This window comes from Neolamprologus multifasciatus, chromosome 3, assembly GCF_963576455.1.
Source record: "Neolamprologus multifasciatus chromosome 3, fNeoMul1.2, whole genome shotgun sequence".
NCBI classification, from domain to species: Eukaryota; Metazoa; Chordata; class Actinopteri; order Cichliformes; family Cichlidae; genus Neolamprologus; species Neolamprologus multifasciatus.
In genome coordinates, this window is record NC_140441.1 from 14,588,029 (window position 1) to 14,613,059 (window position 25,031).

Genomic DNA, 25,031 nt, shown 5'->3' on the forward strand with positions numbered 1-25,031 from the left:
TGGAAATCCAGAGAACAGACTTGCATCCCTATAAAGCCAGGCCAAAAGGAAGTAGCTTCGGAGTTTTCTCAGTGGGCCAATGAAGGAAAGGTTCTGCAGAACAGAACTGGTGATGGCAGCTCCGACTGGCTGTTGAATCCCAAAGAAAGCTCCTTTTCAACAGTATTTGGATAACTAAGCTTTAGTAAAGCTTATATCTCCAACATTAAATTTTTCTTTTGCCTCTTTCTGAAAATGGCAGGTCATTTTGTACTGAACAGGAATAATCTAGGAGTAAGAAAAGTTTTTGAAAAAGCCCACAATCAGAGATTTTACAAACTTGGCATGGACATAGACTGTATATAAACAAGGGACAGAGTCTCCAGATCTGACAAGGTAGTATACAAATAGCAGGGGCGGGAAGTAAGTCTATGAGAAAATGATGACGCTGTTAGTTTATGGTTTCAATTTTAGGGTCTAGTCATATTTTTTACAACATGATTCAGTGGGGTATAGTTCGGGATGCTGCTATTGACAAGTGACTACTGTGTAGGTGTCCAATGTCACAGGTTCTCAGTCATATAAACATCTGACTTGGGATCTGGCTACAAAAAAATGAATCTGGCAAAAATCAGAATACTCAAGACGAGGCTTCAAAATGAAAACCAATATGTGACATCACTGGCACGAGTAAAAATCCGAAATTAGGTTCTGAGAGGAATTTTATCAAAGACAACTTTTCTTGTTCCTTGCAATCCAAGTCATGATTGGAAAGTAAACAAAATCTGACAGAATGATTTTATCTTTAATTTCTATTCAGAGGAATATTTGGAAATTCGTGGAAACTGTCTAAGGTTGTCCGAAAAAGCATAATAGAGACCTCAAAGTTTCGTGGAGAACTGAATATTTCGACTGGGGCATTCATGCTCTGTTTAAAGTGTCTGTGGGAGTGCCTACCATTAAAAAAAAATTACTAATTTTAGTATTAATTTAGAAAGAATTAACATGGAATTGGTCAAAGCTTTGATGCATTCAGGTCAGCTTAAGAAATCTCTAATTTGCTTTCTTGCCGAGAAATCTAGCTATATTGCTAATAATTAAACTTTCAGGTTAGCAGGAAATTAGCTTAGCTTAGTTTAAAGATTGCAAGCCAGGAAACAGTTAGTCGTATTTTGTCCAGGGCTAATAAATTCTGCCATCAAAATCCTTTAAAGCGCACTCAGTAATAGTCTTATCTTATTTATTTAGCTGTATAAAAATCAAAGTGTAAAAATCCAAGCTAAGCTAACCGCTCCCGTTCTTTGTTTTGCATTTACAGTACAGAACTTCTGTGAATCTTCTCCAACTCTGCGCAAGAATGTGAACTGGCAGATTTTCAAGAATGGCAAACTACTGCTTTCACATCAGGAGTTGATAAAAGAAAAGATAGAGAAAGGAAAATATGGCCTTTTTGCTGTTTTCCCTCCAAAATCTTGCAGCACTTGATTGTGTTGTTTACCTTTCGATTGCTTGATGCTGAGCTCTAATAACAAGCTGTGACTGAGTGCCCAAAGTGGGCTGTGCCAGCAAATGGCATAACTCTCTGGAATTGTGTTGCACGCTGCTGTGCCAGAGTGCATACAACAGGACATGTTGTTCAGACTACATTATGAAAAAGCATAATGAGATCTTGTGGTTTCATGTGCTTCTAAAAATCCTGCACACTGCAGAACTCTGATTTAAAGTCATGGCGCTGTCATGCTTTGATAAAAAGCTGCCAGTAGATGGCAACATTACAGCAGAGGGACCTTCTGTGTCCACTTCAGCAGTTATATCCTCTGTGGCTCCCACGCCCATTTGGGATAGTCGAGCCTTATGGTGATTTTGCAGGTGGCTGCCCTCTATCCCCTTCTGTTTCCTCTGGAGCCCCTTGTGAATGTATTTGTTCCTTCATCATGAGGTTTATTTGTCATTGCCAAGCTTGAAAGCCGAGCCTCTGGCATTCTCTTCCTCTGATGAAACATCTTCGGCTCCATCTGTAGTAAACCCACGTCCCCTCCATCAGCGTGATTGAGTGTTGTTGTTTTATCCTGTTGTGTGTTCCTGGACGCCAGCGCAAACTTCATTTGCAGCAGCCGAAACCGTCCGTGCATCATCTGGCCTGCACATTTTTCACATGCAGCTGATCACAAAAGCCGAAGCAGAAGCTTGCAGCCGAGCAGCTCGGCTCAGCCTTGCCTCGAGCACATGCATCGAGACTGCTCTGCTTTGCCCCGGCCTTGACCTCAGACACAGCCCCGGGGTGGGATTGCAGCAGGAGTGCCGGGGAGTGGTGCTAACGAGAGGGGAGAAGCAGCACTCGAATCCTTCTCATGATGCCTAATTATAAGGGAGGCACAGGTAGGAGGTGTGAGCGTGGGTTTGAGAGTTGAAGCAGTGGTGGGGAGGACTGTCAGGAGAGAGATAGACATTAGAAAGGGGGGAGGGTTACAGAGGCAAAAAGGTCAAGAACGGGAAGATGAGAAAAACAATATAAATTTTAGTAAGTACAACGCCAAAGGGGGAAAAAACACGTTGCCATACAGGTCAAAGCCAAAGCCTACACCAGTTCACCAGAAAAAAAAACAGAATTGTCAAGGAAAGCAGGGTCTAACAAAAAAGGCTGTAAAATAAAACAAAACTGTCACAGACTTGGAGGCATTGAGGTGGAAGATGACTGGCACGCTAGAAGATACATAGAAGTCTACTATTAATGGAGTGATACTGATGTAGATTTAATCAATAGCAAGTAGAGAAAGGGACACACACAGACATGCAGATGTCTGAAGAAATGGGGGGGAAAAGTGTGTTATTGATGGAGTGAGACAGGAAGAGTTGCATGAAGCATGCACGGAGAGCAAAAGGCCAAACAGCAATGATGTATAACAAAGCTACCAGCATAAAAGTGGGAAAGGAAAACATAAATATTAAAGATCTAAGATGCAGCAACTCCTGATCTACAGAGTGGCCGACTAGCCTGAAAAACAAAGAGTGAACCAGTTATCTTAGCTTAGCTCGCTCACTTTTGGGAGGAGGGAAAAGGGAGACTGCATACGAGTGTGAGAAATGTTAGCAGTAAGGGACAGCGGACAGCTAAATCCAGTGGAAACATGACTGACTTAAGGTCTGCAGCGCTGCTGTCTGACAGGGTCTCCACGGCTGGCTACGGTGAATGTTTGTGAAGCTAATGATGCTTCCTGGGGTTCTCACATCTGTTTCCCCCCCTGGCCACATGTGCTTTGAGTAAACGCTGGGCGGCTACGACTAAACACTAGAGACCCCATTACAAATGATGTGCTATTAGGATTACAATGCATACGTCCACAGAAGCAGATTGAGGAGCATGTAATCATCCATAGTGCGCTTGTGGGTCTTTGTGTAAATGCGCATGCATTTGTGTCATACGTTCAGCTAAAAATGAGACACAAATACAATAAAAGTCATTCATTACAACTTAATATTCCTCAATTGTTATAGCATTTATGGCACCATGCAATTCCATGTTAGCTTCTAGCTTTTAGTGCATTGCTTCTAGAGTTTCTTTTTTTCTTGTTATATATGAACTGAAAAACACACAGAAGGATTTTGATGGTTTTTGGATAATCTTTTGGATAAAAACTGAGTAAAATGTGACTTTTAAGGCTAAAAGCTTATATATTACTAGCTTAAGATGGTAAAAAAAAAAACTAAATGTAATGTTTATGTATAAATATAAGTTAAAAAGGAAACCTTACATTTGAAAAAAGCACATTTTACCCAAAGGTTTTAAGGTGTCGGTGTGTGCAGTCTTGTGACTTTTGTGACCATTGGAGCCAAAAGTCCATCCAAATTCCTCGTTCCCAGGCTTCTGCAGGGATTACCTATGCCACAGTGCCCTCTACAAAATGGGCTCACACTCGCACACATGCACACAGAAACACACACAAATCATGCTGGGGTGAACAGTCACACATCGCAGATGTTGTGACTGTGGCTTATAGCCCCTATAAAGAGGCCTAGGTCTGCCCTCTGAGAACCTCCCACCTGGGAAATCTGTGTGGTCTTGGCGCATGTGTCCATCGTGAGTGTGTTTACACGCTGTTGCTAAGAGTCTGAATGGTTGAAGTGTCCGTCAAGCTCAGGAGTTTAAGAACAGTTTAGGCGGAACATTTTTCATATTTGTTATAAACATGCAATATTGGGTTTAAGTCATACTGTTGGATATCAGGCTAAAGCGTTAACCAAAGAATGAACTCATTACTACGAACTTTGAATTCACCAGCCACCAGATTTCAGATGACGTTTGTCTCCTCCCGGTGTTACATTTGACATGTTACTGGGGATTTTTGTCCCAGCATACCTCTGTGTGGTGACATCATCCATGCTGGGATCTCAGTGGGGCAACTTGTACCTTGGGCAAAAATGCAGTCTCACATACCCCTGTCTTGTTTGCATCTGTCATCCTCTCAGCACTCCCCCTGCCTCCCTGATGACAGGTATGCAGCTTGAAAAGCATTTGGCAGCCATGACCTGGAAAAGTGCACATTTGACATTGAACATGTCATTCAGCCTTCATTCTCCCCACTCCTCCTTCACCTCGGCAGGGCATAACTCTAAGTCTTTCGCGTTATCGGCACAGCTTCTTCTCTCATCTCAACATGAATTGCTTCATAGCTGGAATAGTTGGGATTGTGGTGACCAGGTGGCCTGTGAGGCCACGTAGATGATATGAGAGATACTGGTCTCAGCTCAATGCGAAGGAATCTGTGAGTTCAGATATTTTAAGCTGAATGCAGATATGAGACAGATGGATCGATGGATAATCGGAGGCACAAGCAGGAAGTTTGTAAAGTACCTGATAGTAAAGTTCAGGTGAAACCGGTATGTCTTTCTTCATGTTGATTGTGCTGCTGAGAGTTATTGACAAGGCGTCTCAACACACTCTGGAGCTGTAAGTCTGGGAGAAACCTGATAAATGGCATCAACATTTCAAAAACATAAGCCATTAAAGTATTTGCTGAAATGAAAAGATAAACTGTCTCTTAAAAGAAGGACAGCTGACAGCAAATTTCACCGGTTATTAAATGTAATAATTAAAACAGTTAGAGGCCCGAAGATGTAAAACTCTTCAGTATTTGGGGGAAAAAACACATTGAAGAAATGTCAGATCACAGTTTAAATAACAGCTGTCGACTGAAATCGTACCTACTCTTAAACTAATCGATTGGTCATGGCGTGGTGGGAGTGGGAGGCAGCTTTATCTCTACATTAATGAAATTTGCCACAGATCATGGAGTGCACTCTGTGGCTCCAAGCCTTATTAGGTTAAATTAATTTAAATTGATATAAATGACTAATATTTACCCATATTAAATAATTGTAACGATTTAAAATTATTAAATGATTAGATCATTTAATCTAATTTTGGAGAAGACTGCAATGCACCAGCCCATTTCTTATGATCTCTGAAAATACCAAAAGTTTCAACATAAGAACTACACCAAACACCTTTTGTGAGCAATATATTCCAATCATGCTTTACTTTTTTCTAATTGTTTTGACGTGAGAGGAGGCTGTAGCCTCCTAGCTGCAGCTACTGACAGATGCTGGAGCCACTGAAGCTGTAAAAAAAGGGGATTATTATAGCACATGCATACTAAAATCTGTTAAGTGTGCATGATTTCAGTTAAATGCTCAAGCTTTAAACATGAAAAGTTGGTGGAAAAAAAAGAACCTACTGTTTTTATATGGTATGCCATGTTGGTTGTTGAGCTGCTGTAGTCAGATTTCTCAGACTTCTAATGCAGCCACTCCAAGAAACATCTACATACTTAATTTGGCTGACAATAGATATACTGTAGCTTTAGTTTGAGATATTTCTGAATTAGGGTTTTATGGTTTTGATTGGAACAAAATAACGTTCTGTAACTGTAAGAGACAAAATACCATGAATTTAGCTGTTTTAGCTCAATTCTCTTCTGTTCACTGGGGCTTGTTTTACAAAAACCCTATGCAGGGAATACCCCATTAATATTTGTTTGGTTAGCCTATCAACTAAAAAATTTGACCAACTGACTCGGACTAGTAATTAGCTGGAATTTTATTTGTTTACTGACTCAAAAAAGCACGAGTGGTGAGCGTCTCCTGCATCTTAGTGAATTTCAGAGACGTCCTCCCCTTTTTGCACTGAAAAAGTTTCAAGCTAGCTTTTAGGGAGAGAGCCAGGTACAGCATCCAATAATACATCTTTTTTAGAGCCAGAACACCATTGGAGCTGTAAGTAGAGAAATTGCTTTTTGGCAAATTTTAATTGGGGTCTATTCCAGTATTCACTGGGCAAGCACTTCTGCCTTGCTTGCCCTTGCAATATTTTGTCTATCCTAACCTGACTTGGTTTTATGGCTAAAGACCATAATAAGGATCCATTATTTTTCTTGTTTTATATGTAAATTATCTTATTGTAGGTCAAAAAGTTTTACTTCAAGTGGGAGCTCAGTAAAATCAGCTATTCTTCTCACTAACCCCAAGAAAAAGCCACGATTCTTTTGATAAACCAGCTGCCGTTTTAAATGGCTGCAGGGATACGTCTTTCTGTTCATGTGTCAGACTCAGTATTTCATCCAATATTTAGTCCAGGTGCACACTGCATGAGCTTAATGGATTTTGATAAAACACCAGGAAATCATGCCATTAAAATGTTGAATAATGGGGCATTATGCCCGTAGTGAGCGTTAATGTTGAGTTATTTCGTTAATGGAAGATGGAATTAGGGAGAGGCTTTCTGAAGGCTGACTGACAAAGAGATGGCTTGTTGTTTTAACTTAAAAAAAAAGGGCTGGCTTTGCTTGTAAAGAGCGAGCAAGATCCACTCATGTGTTTCGTCTGAGTCATCAGCTGAACCAAACTGATGAAACTGATGGTGATTGGCAGGAGGGCGCAGCAGGAATGTGACTGCAGCTCTTTGCACAACAGGTACAAACTGTTCTATCATCATGAGAAAGTAATCGTTACGGGCAAATCATTACATGATCAGAGGAAACCAAGTCTGTGCCAAATATGCACAGTATGAATGTTTGATAAACACAGAACGGCAGTTTTTTTAGATAGGATTACTTAAGTCAGAGCGATTCATGGTGTAATTAGAAGTTTTACTTGAGAGTTAAGTTTACAATCCCCAAACATTTCCGGCACATTTTTATTGTGACTCTATCTGCAAGTAGCTGTAATGAAAGAAAGGCTTATCAACATGTTTTAAATGTGCATGAACTTTCACTTGCTTAAAGAAAAAGCATATCCTAATCTCTTAAACAACATCAGGAACATCTTAGTGATGTAAAGAAATAATTTACCGGCTCATTTTCACTTGAAAAACATTTTGATGACATGGAAAACTCTCAGTACTGCATTTTCCACAGTTTATCTCAGATTTCATATATGATGTTACAGATAACTTTAGTAAATGTAAAAGTTTTATAATTATTACCGCAGTGCTGTAGTGGGCATATGAGAGGACTTGTTGGGAAAAGGGAAGAATAAATCAAAAGAAAAGAAAAATGAAAAAACGTCCCTGCTTCAGGGCGTTTTGGTCTGAGAACAGTAGAATCATTCTTATGAACAAGTACTGCTTTTCCAGACTTTTGATCCATTTTTTTAGTGGTTGCCGCTGCATTTTAATAATATAATATAACATTTTTTACAGTGCAGCCAAACCAATACAAATAATTCTCCTTTAGTCAGTAAAAAACTGCAGATGCAGCAATGTCATGCTGCATGTGGCATCTCTCGTCCAAAGTATATAAAATTACTGTTATTTTGTTTGTAGATGCATGTTTGGGGAATAACTGTAGCTACAGCTAGTCCCAATGACAAATTCAATAAGTTTCTGTGTCTGCCTCCCAATAAAATCAACATCATTTATCACTACAATGTAACTGCATTAATGCAAACACGCATTGTTCCTCTGCCAAGACAAGAGCCAGGCCATTTGTCTGTCTGTCAGTTTGTTTATAGTCTGTCTGTCAGCAAGATTATACAAAAGCTGAATTTAATGAGACACAGTGGAGAGGTGGAGCACGGAGAAAGAAACATTTAAAACATTCATTTTTGACGAAGATCATTTTTTCAATTTGCAAACTAGGGCAATGACTTTGCTGATGTTTTATTTTAGTGCCTTGTTGGTTGTGTAAATCCTTGCACTTTGAACCCTGTGCAGTAATGGATAAACAAGGTTTAGCACATATGTTAACTGCACATCCATTAAATATAAGCATCACAACAGACTGATTGCAGCCTTCTGCTTGCACTGCAAATGCTGCGATCTTGAAGTCTTCAAACCAGAATTAAGTCGTCTTTATATAAAGAGCACAAATGATAACGTGTGTTACTCTGTAATTATGTACTCTAAACATCTTGCCTGTGAGATTGACGTTTCTCAACGTTTTTTTTTTTTTTACTTCAGCACTCAAGACAAATGGGCATCGACTTAAAACTTCCACGGTGAAAAATTGGATAATGTAGCTGGAATAAATCTCCAAAATAGGGAGAGCCTGTTTTCCCCATAGCACACAACATGTTAATCAGGAGCCAACTGTGCAGCAGTTGGACAATCAATCAGCTCGGCTTTTTGTCTTATTCCATTATATTAACACCTGAATGGAACTGGCAAAGAGGCTTTTTGCTTAACAAGTTTGGAATTTATTGCCGAAAGCTTACAAAAATGCCACTCTCTGCCTTCATATTTAATGATGCCTGCTCGACCAATTTTAATATTACAGTATGTGGTTGCAATTGCAGTGGCTTAATCTATTTTATGTTGGATATTTTTGCAGGAAAATATTTTCCTTATAAACCAGGCTGAGCTTGCAGACCGCTAATTTATACAACAGATGTGGAATTGGGCAAAGCTAACAAAACATTTAGGTTTACAGACCTCTTTGATATTTAAAGGCAGCTACTCAAGGGTTGCAGTATACTACAGTAAAGCTGTTTAACTGAGCCTAAAAGATTAATTTGTAGAACTGCTTGTAAATCAAAGTATGTATAGCAAAGGTGTGAAATGACTCTTTGCATGCAGCACCAGCTGTAGCTGCTGTTGCGTGCAGGTGTGTCCGGGCAGAAACTGTGCCTCGAGCCGCTGCCGAGGATGCAGGTTCGTGTTTAACAGCGTGTGCCAAAACTGTCTCGCCTGTCGCTTTTAACTTTTATCTGTGCAACCATGTGTGTCTGTAATGCAACCTTAGGTGAGTCTTGCTCCAACATGCTATTATCTTGCTTTTGAGTTGCTCTGGCGTAAAAAAGAATATATATACATACGAGTGCAAAGATGCGTGTCCGTCTTTTAATTTATCTTTTAATTTCCTTGACATATTGGATTTATGTTTGTGTTTAGTTTATTAAACGAGGCGAGCAAATCTTTTAAGATATTTACATCATCCTGGAAGTATTTTCTTTTGCTGTACTTCTTGTATCATTAAAGCTTTCCTCCACATTGCGGGACATCTCAGCTTGGCCGTGTGTGCTTGCTGACGGACTCACTTAACTCCTGCTGAGCTCTGCTCCAGGGTCTTGGGAACGTGGGAGGGGTTGATCCACAGCCTCTCCCTTTTCCTGGCTCTAACCTACTTTAGCTTCCAGGCTTCCTGCTCCTCACAGGTCACACTCTGAGTACTGGTGTGCAAGAGGAGACGGATGACCAGCGTATGAACGCGTTTAAGTCATAAGCCTGTTTAAGTGCTCAGGAGAGACCCCGCCTTGTTCCTCTGCAGTGTCATGCAAACTGAAAGTGTCACTGATGGCAGCGTGATTTCCTCTATCAGACAATTATATAAATATAGAAGTCGTAAAGGGTGGATATTTTTCTTCCTGCACCAATCCAGGTTGCTGCAGAGGCTTATCCAGTTAGTTCCCTGATTTGACAGTTCAAATGAACCCACTAATGACATACACACATGCACAGGACAGCAAACCTCCCATGTTTGTGATTGCCATTCAGTCCCTGACTTGTCAAAATCTCTTTTGGTCAGACTGTTAGATCCAGCTGTGCAAGTCAACAGTTCTTATTATACAGAAGAAGCCAGCTTGGCTCACAGGCCCTCTGTGAACTTGCATGCCCCAGTTATCTGGATGACGCAAGTGAATCAGGGCAGATCCACCACTTGTGTCTCATTAATATCAGGCACACCCAGCTGTTGTCATAGTGCTGCTGTGTACAAGGCCTTTTATGCTTCCATCTTTTCCTCTTCAGTAACTTGAGCAACAGTTTTCTGTCCCGCTCATTATTTATTATCGTTCTTTATTACACTTTCAGGGTGGAAAAAACAGAAATGGTTACAAAAAGTTATACATGGTGTTAAACATGGCTAGTAATGTGAACAAAGAGTACCTTTATATTGGCATTCCTGAGATAATAACAGGTTTTGAGTGATAACAGTTTAAATATACAGAAACCAGAACCTGAAAATATCACAGCTTATGGTGCCAAATTCACTCTACAGTTTATTAACGTTTTTTTTTCACATTAGATGGAAAACATCTTATTACCATTAGATTTAAGAAGTTTAAATGTAACCACTAAATATGAGTTTTAAAAGAGTTTTGTCATTATAAATGGCCCATTAATTTTTCTGTTGATGATAGAAGTGGAAAGGAATACAGAGGGTGTTTGTTTCCCCAGAGGCAAAAGATGAGCTCAGTCTTCAGAGTAGGGTTTTAGTTAGGCTTCAACCTGTAAACTGTACATAAAAGATGGACACAGGCACTATGTAATCACCCAGTGGGCTGTGATAGCCCAGTGGAAGTCTTAGATTTATTATTATAGCTGTTCCCCTGATGTTTCTTGGAGTCAGAAGTAACCCTAAATGCATCAAAGGGTTGATTTTTTTCTGTTTTCTTAACTAATGCTTATTAGCTCCATTCACAAGGTACATCTATCCACTGCACAGATGTGTTGCACTGACACTTATACCTGTATGTTAAGTAATATACAAAAGCTAGAAAGCCATTCCCTAAAAGTGGTGCACAGACTTGCTGTATTATTTGTCCAGTTCATCGACTTCAATTAGCTCAAGTGGCACCAAGCAAACAGCTAGTGATGGAGTCGGCTCTTATCTGGCTATCCAAGAGGCCAAACCTTTTTTTTCTTGGATGCTAACATTGTGGTCGGCATGTTGTCTTGGTTTGTCTCAGCTGTTTTGTGAGGCAAGGCTTCCTGTTTAGTTTTGAGCTCATCTGGCTGAAGGACCGATGAACTTATACCATGGTGAGGCATCTGCCGTCTGTCTGTCCAGGTAAAATTAGCAAGAATTGCTACTCCTTTGAGAGTATTCATCACAATGTAATTGGACTAATACACAACAACCCAATGGATCTTCACAGAAGTTTGCCCAAGGTCACATCTGTCATTTTAAGGTCCACAACCCTTAACTCGTGCTTCTGATGATCAGTGAATGGGATAAGGTACTATGTCATGGAAGTTCTGGTTAGTTGGATGAATTTAGACAATATGAAGAAGAAACTAGCTAAGCTGAGATACTCACAGAGAGCTGCGAGGTCCTACATGGTGCAATCAGTGTTGCCAACTCCTCAGTAAGGAAAATCGCTATTGGCTGTCCTAAAAGTCGCTAAATGATGTCATCACCTAATTTGTATAATTGGTCATGCTAATGTAATTGTAACCTACGTTGTTGGAGAGAGAAATAACATCGTGGAAGAGACATAAAGTGAGTAAAAAACGTCCTAAATGCATTTAGAATTTATTTAGAACTACAAATTAAATTTCTTTTAGCAATTATTGTTTTTTTTAATGTCACAGTTCCAACCCTGCTCCTTTATCCGGGCTTGGACCGGCAAAAGTGACCCGAAATAGGCACTCTGGTGGAGTTACTTTGTGTGTGTGTGTTTATAAGTAGTTTTAAACCTTGTGATCCACAAAACAGCATAACAGTAAAGGAAGAACTGACTGCGTTACAGCACCCGCTGCTTGTTGAGAGTAAAAGCAATATGCGCTTTCACGTCTTTTTTTAGCGACTTTTTTTAGAAAAAAAGTCACTAGGGGGTCTGAAAACTCGCTAAATATAGCGACAAAGTCGCTAAGTTGGCAACACTGGGTGCAACAAGGCAAGCACCTAATTTCACTTCCAAAAAAGGGCTGGGCCACAGGGGATTATTGTTTTACCACAGTATGCGAATATGATTTCTCACATGCATGCCAGTAATTAGTTGAGTTGTCTTTCATTTTTCTTCTAAATTTTGTTTTGACAAACGAGTTGTATTACTGCTGAGAGAATTAACACTGATTGAAGATCAGTTTTTACAGTGTATGTAAATCTCATGGCAGCTGCCATCTCTAACAGCCTCAGAGGTTATTAACACAGAAACCAAAATGGAAAAAAGAAATGAAACACATTTTCCTTAATAATCACTCTATCTCAAAATGCTGCCTTCACTCACGACACACTCCACCAGCCCTGCACATGTCTTTACTTTGCTGTCCTTTTCACGACCCATAATTCCCTTCTTCCTGCCCACCTAAGTCTTAAAGATTAACAGAGTGCTCACTACCTGTCCACCTGCTAGAGGCATCACATTTACGGGCATCACGGTAATCTCAAGGGTCCAGTTGGTCTTTTAATCCTTGGAAACAGAAATAGAGAACCCAGTCAAGGTCAGGCTGTTCAATTTCCAGGGGGATCTCTTATTGAAACTTCCATTGTTCAGTCTGGGAGGCCATCTGTACCAATATCACTGTTTAATGTGCCAAATGCGACTTATGTGGATATTGTTTTCTTAGTGTTACTAAGATGTTACATGATTTCACCTTGATTAAATCTAACCAACTTTTTTTCTCAAGAGCAAAAGGCACAGAAAGGCTGGCCTGTGCACTGATTTGCAGCAGCGAAGGTTTTTGCAGAGTTCATGCCCTCATCGCTGAGCATGCGGGCGTGTTTGGTAGCGGCACAAGATTACCATAAAGCTACGCTTGAGGCTTTTATTGGCTTCATCTTCCCAGTCTTGACTTGAGATATGCCCTCGGGATCTATCAGTGTCACCTGGATATCTGTAGCCAATGTGAAACCCGCAGAATCTGAAGCCATCTCTGTTACATGCACCGTCAACAATGGAAGGGCGACTTGGACCACATTTTGAAGGTTTTGGTTGCAGAAGCAATTTTGGAGCTATCAGATTGAAACTCAAGATGCCAGAGCAAGTCAATTCTGTCAGGAATTTCTAAGATGGGTGTGCTTCTATTGAAGACTACTTTCTAAATGTAAGGAGAAAAAAAAGATTCCCTTTCACAGTCACATAGTTTATATCGAAGATGCCACTATGGGGTTGTAGAGTCTCAGATTTCTCCAGTGTTTAAAGAGCTCCTAGGTTGTCCATAACAAAAGCAACTGAGGTATTTAGGTGGCCTGAATATCTTTGATAAGGAGCATTGTATTATATTTCCATAAGTAGATGACTTGTTAGGTCGGATTGTAATACTATTCCATCCATTTTAGAGGCCCTCTTATCTGTTCTGCCACTATGCACTGTCCAAAACTCAATAGACCCTCTGATTTCCAGTTTTTAACCATCTGGCAGCTCCAGCTCCCAGATGCACATTTATACTGTACTTTATTAGCTTGGGATTTTCCACTTCTGAGTTAATGTAGGTAACACAGGCTAAACTAAATGATTCATGTGATACCCTTCTGTCTTCGTGTGTGTTAGCGCTGTAAGTTGAGCATGATGAATCTCTCAGAAATAGGATTTTCCCTCACGATTAAGGGTGCGCAGTGTGCCGAGGCATCGCGCACTCATGTCATACCTGTTTCTTCCGACATTAAACCTTGATTCAGTGCCTCGGCCTGTGTAGATTTCGGCGAGAAGAGGCTTCCAACCGTTTGGCTGCTCTTGTGTTTCGTGCAACCAGAGATTTTCTTCTCACTTTGAAAAAATAACCTAAAAAATAACATTTCTTACACAAACTGAAGCCACAGCCAGCTGGTTTTAAGAGACAGATCCCACATCTTGCAGGGAGAAACTTGCTACCCTTCTCTAGCAAGCCTGTCAAGTCTGTCCTATTTAGACTGGAACTAAAGTCCCTCTTTGGGGAAGGCAGCAGCACTGGATAATATGATGGAAGAGAAAAACTGCTCATATGTGTGCCATCTGACAAGAACCTGTAGCTTTGCCCCATATTTGCAATGGGACAAAATAAAAATTTCTTATCTAAAATGATGTTTTTGTCCTCTGTGAGTTTGGCTAATGCTTTTTCTAAAAGGGAAATACTGGGAGAGGCGTTCAGTGTTCTTCAGCGGACTTGTTCTGTATAACTGTGCCCGGCAATGCCAAACCCTACTCCCTGCAGAGATGACCCTGGGCACACGCTCCAGCTGTGCAAACACAGCCGCATTGCTGAGCACACACTTACATTCTGGCTGAGCCAAATCCAATTATTTGCCTTGCCTTGAACCTCTTTTTTCTTCTTTCATTTCAGTAGTGCATATTCAGCTGCCTTCCGCAGTGCACACGAGCTGAACTGCCAGGCCGAACAAGGCTGACAAAAGTGCTACTGTGGGTACTTTTTTGCTATATTTCTCTCATGTGAACATACCCCTTCTTGTCAGTTTAATTTCTCAGCCTTTTCCTCATTTCTCTCCCCAAGCGTCTGGCGTGACAGTAGGTATCCATTTTTTTTGAAGGAGCACCACCAAAGTCAACAGGGAGGGGATGTGAGCCGCTCGATCATCAGTCAGCTGACACTGACAGAGGGCAAAAAAAAGAAAAACTGTTTATGTCAGAAGAGTCCATCCCATATGAAAATCTAAGCACACGGTTATGTTACCTCAAGTGGCCTTTGTTGCTTCAGTTTGACCTACTCCCTAAAGGACTCACAGTTTATGAGGATATCCCAAACAGCAATGATTTAAACATAGCAACTGGAAATAAGCAAAACTTTACTGGACTGTATGGGGGTGTTTCTACTCCCCCGCCGAGCCAGAACCGTTATGTTTGATTGTACAAAACTAAATCCTGCTTCTTCTCAAGCAACGTTGAAGTGATGCCCTGGACTTATAACTTTAACTTCAGTCTTTGAACACAGTATCATATGTGGGCATATCCATTTCACCCTAAAAGGAGCTCTTTTTAGCAGCTGTTAGCTGTGATGACTGTGTTTTTAACCTGTAGACCTGATGTTAGCATAAATAGCTATATAGTTGATGCTATATAGCTAAAAAAAACTTTTTTGTCCAAAAAACAAAAAAGGTAAATATTTTTTTTAAAAAAGTCCTAATATACTGTATATTATATGGAAAATAAAGGTCTGGACACATAAAAGCTGTGCAAATATTTAGTGCATTAAAATATTGTTTGGGACTCACCTATTCTCAGTGCAACTATTCACACCATTCACATAAAGCGGTATTTATTTTTTTGAACCAAGCTCTATTTTTTCTTTTTACACTTTTTGGATCCTAATAAAGAAATCTGACCAATCAGACCATAGAATTTGGTAACAAGCGCTCTTGTGGCTCAAAATGTGCACGGTACCGAATATATAAATAGTAAAATAGTACTATTTTGCCTCAGAAACGATTTCTCTGCCTCCTCAGACATAGTCCCAACTCCTGATCTGAAAAATTCTGAATCTCATTTCAATTTTTCGCAACATGTTCATCGGGTAATTAGCTATTATATAATAATAAACACTCAGTATTTCATATATGTTTGTGTTTTGTAACGCAAACCATCGTTTTGAATGTGCTGCCAAGTAGTACAGTGCACAGGCAAAAGCCTGCTCCCTGCCTCCACCCAGGAGAACAAAAGCAGCGGGAGAAGAAAAGTGGAGACTATCATGTTGCCGTCAGATTGACAAGCAGAGTTCATGCCACAGACGTGAGCTGACATTGCAGATCTTTATGGCTGTGACCTTGACTCGTAGCCAAACTCAATCCTTTTTTCTCCTAAATGTCAGCTAGCGCGTATTAACACGAGAATCTGGTTTCAGCTACAAAGACAAATACAAAACACACATATTTTTTATAAAATGTCCCCACTGTGTCCCCCTCTGTGTAGCAGCACATTTTAAGTCACACATATGTATTTCTACATTCAAGGCCGAGCACTCAGAATCAGTCGAACACACAGGCTTAGCTGTGCACACAGAGGAACAGCACTTCCTTCAGGAATGCTGAGCAGTTCTCCCCACGTCTTTAAAGACTGTCCTTTCAAGTGCGCCGTTGTTGGAACAAGTTAAGTGTTATCGTAACTGACAATAGTTTGTTTGGGAAAGAATTTCTTCAATAGCTTGGGGCGTGATCGGTACAGTAAAACCCTGATGAGTGAATCTTTCCATTTCTGGTGAACCAGCGTGACCTGCTTTATATATATTAGCTGACCATGGTATACAGTGGGAGGAGCTTCTTTTGACTGTGCTTTTGCTTTGGACCTAAAAGATTTTTCTGAGATAATGGAGTGCTTTTCAGGCAGCGTCCACAGGGAGACCTAATGCATAAACAAACACACGGTGCGGTGTCTCTCTTTATGCTGTTGCCGGGCCTAAAAGGGAGGGACCTGCCATGCTTCAAGTACAATGAAGAAAGTCACGTTCCTGGAATTTGCACATATGCGTGCAGAAAAACATAACAAAATTGTAAGATTGCAAAACAAACAGTATAGCAAACCTGGAACTCCCTATAGGATATCACTATAAACAAAAGACTTCATAACTTACATGAACAGTACGACGTAATGAAACATAAAGTTAGATAAACAGGGGCCCCATAGTGGGCTCACACATGATGTCAGATAAATCTCCAGTGGCATGTTTAAGAGTTCAAATGGCGCCTCCGATCTGTCTCTTTAATACAGAGGGAATGTGGAGGATGCACTGTGCCAACTCACTCCCTCACCCACCCATCCACCATGCGCTCCCCTTCCTTCAAACGCCATTTTGGCCGCGGCCCAGATGTCAGGGACGTCATTCGTCACACCGCTCCCTCTTGTCAGCAATTACACAAGTATGACAAGGACATTTAAATAATCTTTCTTGACATGGTATCATTGTCACAAGTCTCTGCAATTATCCTCCATTACTGGCATCAACTACCAAAGTGTTAATGCGCTCGCTCTTGTTTTTGCCATCTTTTTGAGACGTATTTTCTAAAGTGACATCTTTGTATAGTATCTTTGCTGATTTTAGAAGTTTGAGTAGATTAATCAGTCTTCTGTGGACAGCAGCCTTTGTTTGGTCACATAAAAGTTGACTGCATCATGTAGACCAGTTGGGGATACATCATTTTAATAACTCCCACGATGATTGACATATTCAGAGGACCTTAAAGAAATCACTGGCTTTCTTCTGCATTTTTGTCCGTCAGTGATGTTGAGTCAAGTGGGGGTGTTTGAGACAATCTGCCAGACAGATTTGAGTTATTGTCAGTGTTCAGTCTGGTACTGTAGCATAATAAAAACCTGACTGTTAGAAAAACTCAGATTTGTAGATCGAGTTTAGGGTGCTCAATATCTGTTGCTTTAAATGCCAGACTGAATTCAGACGTTACCCACCATTGGCAGTGTACAACTGGTCTGTTCTAGAGGCCTCTCCTCCTAATAGTCGTGGGCCTTGCTTTTATAAGAGAATACACATTTACTAAATTATCTTCTGATTTTCTTTAGTATTCTTTTTCCTTTTTCAACATAGTGTCCTGAAAAAAGTACCTCCCCTTTCCTGATTTCTCCAATTTTCACATATTTGTTAAATGTTTCAGATCATCAAACAGATTTTAATATTAGACCAAGACAACCTGAGTAAATTAAAATGTATCAGATCAAAATGTATCAAATGTGTCAGATGCACACAGGTACAAGTAAAACTGCAGGACTAAATCTCAGCAAAAGCAAACACACTATGCCTACATTTATTTTATCACACGTATAAATATGTGCAAAAGACTTTTTCCCTCTTTTTTAATAAACCCAAACCTTTGTTGAAATGACCACATCTGTGCAACCACTGCCACAGTGCATCATTTTATAAATCTGACCCTTTTCCTTATTTTTGATATGTTGTTAGATAATTGTATGTTTATACTTTATTGATATGTAAATGCAATTTTTATGTGAATTGCCATTTAGGTAAAATGTAAAAGCTGGTTCCAAAAAATACAAACCTATATTTTTCAAATTCCTGAACTGAAACTGTGTGTTAATACAAGAAATAAGCCCTCTGTAGACTACCACAATTAAAAAAGTGAAAGCGGCACACATTTTGAAATCTGTGAGTTTTCCTCAACAGAGCATTAATCATTCCCGGTGCGTAACATACCGACGATTTGTCAGCCCCGAGGCGTCCCATGGGAATGCAAAAGGTAAGCTTACACGTCCCTATGATACGCACCTGATTGTGGATAGATTGAGTCCAAATGGTTCTCATGGATCCTTCTGTTTCCGAATGCATAACCTAAGAACATGTTTGGTGACTGAAAGCGTAACATACTGATGATTTGTCACATAGCGTAACATGTTACGCTTTGGGAGTGAGGACGTGTTGTCCTCAAAGTGCGATAAATAGTGAAATGGAAATACTTGAAAACCACCAGGATCCTTCTTAGAGTTGGTCACCTAGTTGAAAAAAGTAACTAAGCGGGTGGCTTGTTGGTCATGAAAATGACTAGAAACCCAATAAACACCCCAAAAGTGCTTCAATCATGGAATAACCTTCCAAAAGAACAGCCATCTCAGCAGGACTATCAATCAGACCTTTATAGTAGAGCAGCCAGCGCTCTTAGAGTTTGTCAAAGTGTATTATAAGACTTTCAGAGGCAAAAAAAAACAACTGAGCTGATGAGTTAAACCAAGAGCGGTTGGTACAGTGGCTGGTAAACACCGTCAATAATAACATCCCTATAATGAAGCATGGTGGTGGCAGCATCATGCTGTCGGGATGTTTCTTAACAGTAGAGACAGTGAGAGCTCATTGAAGAAAACCTGCTGTAGAGAGCAGAGACTGAGGTAGCGAATTATATTTCAGCATAACAGTGGACCAGAGAGCCGAGACAACACTGGAGTGACACGAGGACAAATGTCCATGGGTAACCCAGCCAGAGCTCAGCCTCAGACCTCATCTGATCTCTGCGAAGAGACTTGAATATGGCAGGTAACAAATGCTTCCCATTGATGATGAAGGATTTACCAAGAAGAATGGGATAAATTTCCAAAATTTAGGTTTGCAAAGACTTTACAGACATACCCGAGAAGAGTTAAATCTGTCATGGCTCTGAAAAGGTCCTAAAGAGTACCGACATAGTTTTTTTTAAAAAGACATATTTCTGTTTTTTATTTTTATTTTATAGATTTACAGTGAATTCTGAAAACATGTTTTCACTTTTCCTCATTGGCTGATTGAATCCAGTTGTAGTGGGAATGGTGAAATTAAATTCACCACACCATGCAGTGTATAAAAAGTGAAAAATCTCTAAAGACACTGCACATGCACCGACACAGTTGGACCGATAGTTGCGCTGTTCTGTAAACTTAGCAGAAAGCTAGTCCTCATTAAACAGACTAGTATCTAAGATAAATCATCACTATTTGATTAATGAAAGAAGCGGACACTTAATGCAATAAACTCAGTGATGGGTTTATGAGCTTAAATACTTTTTAAAGCCTCTAGGCTGTTATTTGATTAACTTGGGTCTGAAATTATAAATACGCTGCTCCGTCTGCAACTTTGCCTTTTCATCAGTTGATAGATGACAACAGGACATGGCCACTGTCATGCACACACTGTAAAGAAAAAGCAAATGAAATTAAGTTTTGGTCTGTGTAACTGGCAGAAACCTCAGCGTACTGGTAAACATCCAAAATTCTTTCCATTTTGTGCCCGATGTGCAGCTGGCTTCCAATAATGTGGAACACAATTGAAGAATGGAGTATAGATTATGGAGCAGATTGCTGGATACTTAAAGATGCCACGCTAAAGGCAGGGCCCATTTCATTATTTGCCTCGCTGCCAGCCAGATGAGGTCAGGGCTCGAGAACGCCACAGAATATGGAAATTAAGATTGTTGGATGGTCAGGCAACTCCGCAAATGAGGGGCTTAATTTGGGAGAAGGAATGCACTAGTAATTCGACGGTAACCGCAGACGGCTTTCACAGCGCACGTTGATGTCGGTGAAAACAGTTTGGGAAACTCTGCGGAACAAATTTGTTGGCCTTTGCTGCGGTATGAGACTGCAGAGGCCTCGCAATTCTTCACAGATCAGTACAGCACAGTTTACACTGATTTCACTGGTGAAGAAGTGTTACCTTTACTGAAAACCCCCAAGGTTCCAGTTATTTGGCCACAATTCACGCTAACAGCTTGCCAGGTTTGTTCTTTGTCTATTTCAAAGAAAAGTGTGATTAGTGGATTGGTCTTCTGGGAGGTCTGGCATCAACCGCTTTCATGCATGATCAATGTGTGGGCCACCGCCACAGAGAATTCTGCAACAGCTAATGGTATGTTAAATAATAGATGAAATAGGAAAAATTTGCTGATTTGTGACCAGTACTATTTGACTTTGGGCCCTCCAAAAACCCAAATCTGATCCGGTTTTGCACCACACAGTTTAGAGGGAAAATGTAATTGAACCGACATTTTTATGTCATATTGCAGTCTGGTTTAATGGCAAAACATAAAATGGACAAGAATTTATAAATATGAGTTACATTTTTAATTTTTATTCCCACGAACATGACTTAATTTTGGCGGAGTATTTCAAAAACTGCTGTGAGACAGTGTTGCACACTGACAATGTAATTTTTATGTTCTTTTAATAGTTTTTGATGAGTGATGTACTTTAACCCACCTGCTGTAAAATGGTCAAATGCTTCGTAAATAAATCAGCTATTAATTGCATTTTTTAAAAGAAGCATATTATATGTGGGTCTTAAATCATTTTCTTTGTAAGCATCTAAAGACTAAAACTCGAATGGAAAGTTACAAAGCTACGAAACCCTGTAGAAACTGTTATCTTCAGTTATCTTGTGACGATCGCCGTCATGTGTGGTGTTTTGCATCGGCCGTGCAGTAGCACAGTGAACTCGTTGGCCTGCTATGCGTGGAACATCGAGTTGTAATTGTGCCACCCAGCTGTCTATTTGAATCCTTCTACGCACTGATGTGATGAAGGGGGACAGATGTTTTTGGATGTGTGTGTGTGCGTGCAGTACAGTGATTCAAACGCACCACTGCACCATCCACCTCTGTAGCCTCTTTGGTCATGGCAGGCGGCCCTGTGTTCACACACTTGCACAGCTTCATTACTGACAGAAGTCAGCATTACTTAACACCACTGGACAGATCTACAGATGGACTAATGAATCGATCAGACTAATGAAAAGCTGCGAGGAAGAGCAGCTACACAGCTGCTGCAGCCCCCCTAAAACATATACACCCCATCCATGTCCGATGGCTGCACGGCTGCCAGCGTTATATTGATATGATAGTTTACAGTTTCTCTCACACAGTAGTGCAGTAGGGATGCTTTTCAGTGATAAATATGTATGAAGTGTACATATGCTTTCTATCAGGTGTATTTATCAGACAATGCGATACGCAGAGCACCAAACAGGCCAGAGATGCATGATCTTAAAGGTTAGAGATGGATGTCTTTCTATCCCTGCCCAGATGCTTACTTTAGGCAACTTACTCTGCGCCCGTTGTGGTAAATTAATAACATTTAACGATCCCCTTTGGTGTGAAATAACATGATAGATTTGGTCAATCTGCCTTTGTCGTAAGGCCAGCGGAGCAGAAGATGGATGATTTCGGTAAACTATCTCCTCCTTTGAAAATGTGACTCAATCATGATTTGTCCACCCTTGCTTGCTTGGGTTTCACACTCTTCTTACATAACTTTCACATCTGTGTTTCACGATGGAATCAACTAGAACAAAGAGCCAAGGCCATTCATCATGGGCAGATGCTTAGACAAACAAGTGACTTTTTTGTCTTTTAAGTGGGTGTGATGGAAGATGCAAACTGGGTGGATGTCTTGAATCAGAGCTGTGACGTCAAAGCTGAGCCCAGAGGCCTCTCTTCTTTTTCTTTCAGTCACTGAAAGGCAAGCTTGACCCAAAAAAGTAATATCTCGTTACTACTCAACTTCTGTTGCCAGAGACACTGTTACGAGTGAATGCGCATAATTCTTAATGTGTAAAACTTTGGAAGCAAGGTTCTCCGAAGCTAGTAAAATTACAAACGTTTAGTCACAATAGATGACTTTTCTCAACATTTTTAACTAGCAATGAATCCTAAATTCATCGGACTCACACAGACCTAGAGACTGGTCAGCAACCCTGGCAGCCTCTTAGTGAAAAATATGTATTCCCTGACCGGTTGATGAGAGATTGCTGGAGGTTGCTGGCTGCTGCTGGGTGAAAACAACTGCAAAGAGGTCGCTGCACTAAAACCCTCCTTGTGATTACTTTGGTTGCAAGCATTTTGTGGCATTTACTCTTTGAGCTGCAGTGAAACTTATAAAATTCCAAGGGACCTGGAAATGGAGATATCTGCCTTCAGAAACAAAGACTTTTGTCACAGTTTCACTATTGCTTAATGAGCAAGCACTTGGCGACAGTGGGAAGTAAAAACTCTATTTTAAAGGAAGAAGCCTCTGCAGAACCAGGCTCAGGGAGGGGGCGACCATTTACTGGCTGGAGGTGAAGGAGACAGGACAAAAAACACTGTGGAAGAGAGCCAGATATTAACCCTTTAAAGCCGGTCGGAGTGGCACGCTCTGTTTTGCGTAACTATTTTTAAATCCCGGTAGCACTGCAACCACGTAAGCTAGCGCAATAATTTTTTTTGCATATGAAACCGGAGGAGTTGTACTTACATCTTATGCCATCAGCTTGTCCTAGGTCACAGTTTCCTTCCACATATAGCTTTGCAAAAACTGCATAAAAAGCACTTGCAGCAACAAAAACATAATATTCCAGAAACACGCTTTGCCGATCCGATCAGCTGTTCATAACACTTCCTACGTTGGAATAGAAGTCAGCGCCAACTTTTGCATGTCCGCCATGACCTGCCCGAAACCGGAAGTGACGTCATTTTTGCGAAAATGTAGTTTTTTTTTTTTACCATCAGGGCCTCATGAGCCTATACTGGTGTTTTTAAAAGTTATGTTTGACTTTATGACTTTCTGCGTCGTTTCTGGGATGCTTAGGACTCATATTGCACTGCTGGAAATAGTTTATTTTGATGCATATGCTGCTTTTTTGCAAATTTGCTTTATAATACTTTTTCCTGCAGTATATAAAAATTGGTGTATTTCAAAAATAAAACTATGAAGACACTCAAAATAAATTTCCTGTGGTGGGAAACTATTTTGTGCAACTTTTTTGTATTTACAGTTTTGAGGGATAAGCCTCTTAAATTTCTCTAACTAGAAATATATGTTAAAAAAACAAAAACAATTTTCAATTTTTTTGTAGTTTATTGCACTTTTTTGCAATTTATGTAATTACTATGCACTTAATGCAGACATATTATTAAAATCTGGGCTATAATGGTTGTATTGATGTATAGCAACTTGAAATGCTCCCAAAAATGGCTCTACAGCATGTAAAAATATAATATAAGCTCTGGTGGACTTGGTTCTATGGTAGGTCTTAAAAGGTTAATAATAACTAATGATTAAATGCAGAGTGCTGAGTGGTGAAGAAGAAACACTCAGTTTCATGCCTAATCTTTTTAAAAGCGAGAGGGTGTCTGTCTCTGCCCACAGAAGAGTGGGCTGAAAGCTGAAGACTGCCTACTTTTAAACATTCAAGGAACCACAAGTAAGTCAGCAGTCTAAGAGCAAAGTGCTCTATTGGGGTCTTTCAGTTGAGAATGGGCCTGATTTTTCAAGACGTTGTATGTGACAAGAAGGATTGTAAATTAAATTCCGGATTTAATAAGGAGACAGTGAAGAGAAGCCAAGATGAAGAAATATGCTCTCTCTTTCTAATTTCCTTTCTATTTGTATTCCATGCAAAGTATCAGGAACCAGAGCAACCTGCTGACAGGTCTCGAGGCCTGTGTGATTGAGGCCTTGGTTAGCCAGACCTTAAACTGCAGTTTCAAAGAAGGTAACCAATCAGTACAGAAATCCTGAATCGTGCTTTTAAAACCTCCTGTTGTATTTTAACGAATTAACAAGGTCAATGTGTTAATTGAAGACATGCTTAAGCACAAGTTGTGCGTGCTCTAGCAGAAGAGTTACTGAGGTGCATGGTTTCAAATTTGAAGTAATGAAGAAAGTTGTATGTCTTGGTCTAATGCCTTCCCCTTCATCTCTGTGCCAGATGTGTGCAGATGTGGTCTTCCCTTCAGTACTTTGTCAGTCTCCACTCGCTAGCAGTGTGGGAACCCGTGTGGCCCTGTTATCTTTTCCTGCAGCTGGTACATTCTGCGAGCCCTGCAGGGTCAAGAGTGTCTCATCAGACTCGTGTTATTGTACATGACTGTTTCTTTCACTGCGCCTCCTTTAAATTTGATCTGAAGCTGTTTCTCTGTAACAAGTTAAAGCTGCATTCATTTGATTTTTGAACCACAACAAACTGATATCCACACACACGTAAAGTAGCGTTGCCCTATAACAGGTAACTTGCACATTATACGTAGCTTTCTTATTTATTATGTATACAGAAATGTTGACTTTCCAGCTTAAAACCCCCCACATGTGTGCACTGAAATAAATGGGACCAAATAACCCAGTACAGAAAGTGCTACACAGTGCTAATGTTTACTTTGAAATCAGCTGCTTCATTCATCTTATCTGCCTTCTTTATCTGTTTTTAACAGCTCGTATTTTCCTTCTGTCTTGTTTTTACTCCTAAAGTTCCAGATCACTCAGATTTTTTCCAAGCAACTTGGGTGTTTTACATGCACAGAAGTGCAGAGATCCACTTCTCCAAGGAGGTCTTTAAACAGTAAATCAGAATGACATCTTATACACAGCTGCTTTGCTTGTGTGCTTTTTACCAGTTCAGTGGGGACCAGAGAGGGTGCTTTCTTTCTCTATCCGCACCTTGATTT

At 40.3% G+C, this 25,031-nt stretch overlaps 2 protein-coding genes across 3 annotated transcripts in view; both read left to right on the forward strand.

Moving 5' to 3' along the window:
• The window catches only part of cdca9 (cell division cycle associated 9), a 45,403-nt gene extending 22,725 nt beyond the window's left edge, over positions 1-22,678 (forward strand). For both annotated transcript variants that reach the window (XM_085144479.1, XM_085144471.1), the window contains exon 11: positions 5,708-22,678. The gene's annotated coding sequence lies outside the window, so the exon portion shown is untranslated. The remainder of the gene's footprint in view (positions 1-5,707) is intronic.
• The window catches only part of LOC146521751 (ADAMTS-like protein 1), a 108,260-nt gene that overhangs the window by 3,744 nt on the left and 79,485 nt on the right, over positions 1-25,031 (forward strand). The gene's annotated exons all lie outside the window — the stretch shown is intronic.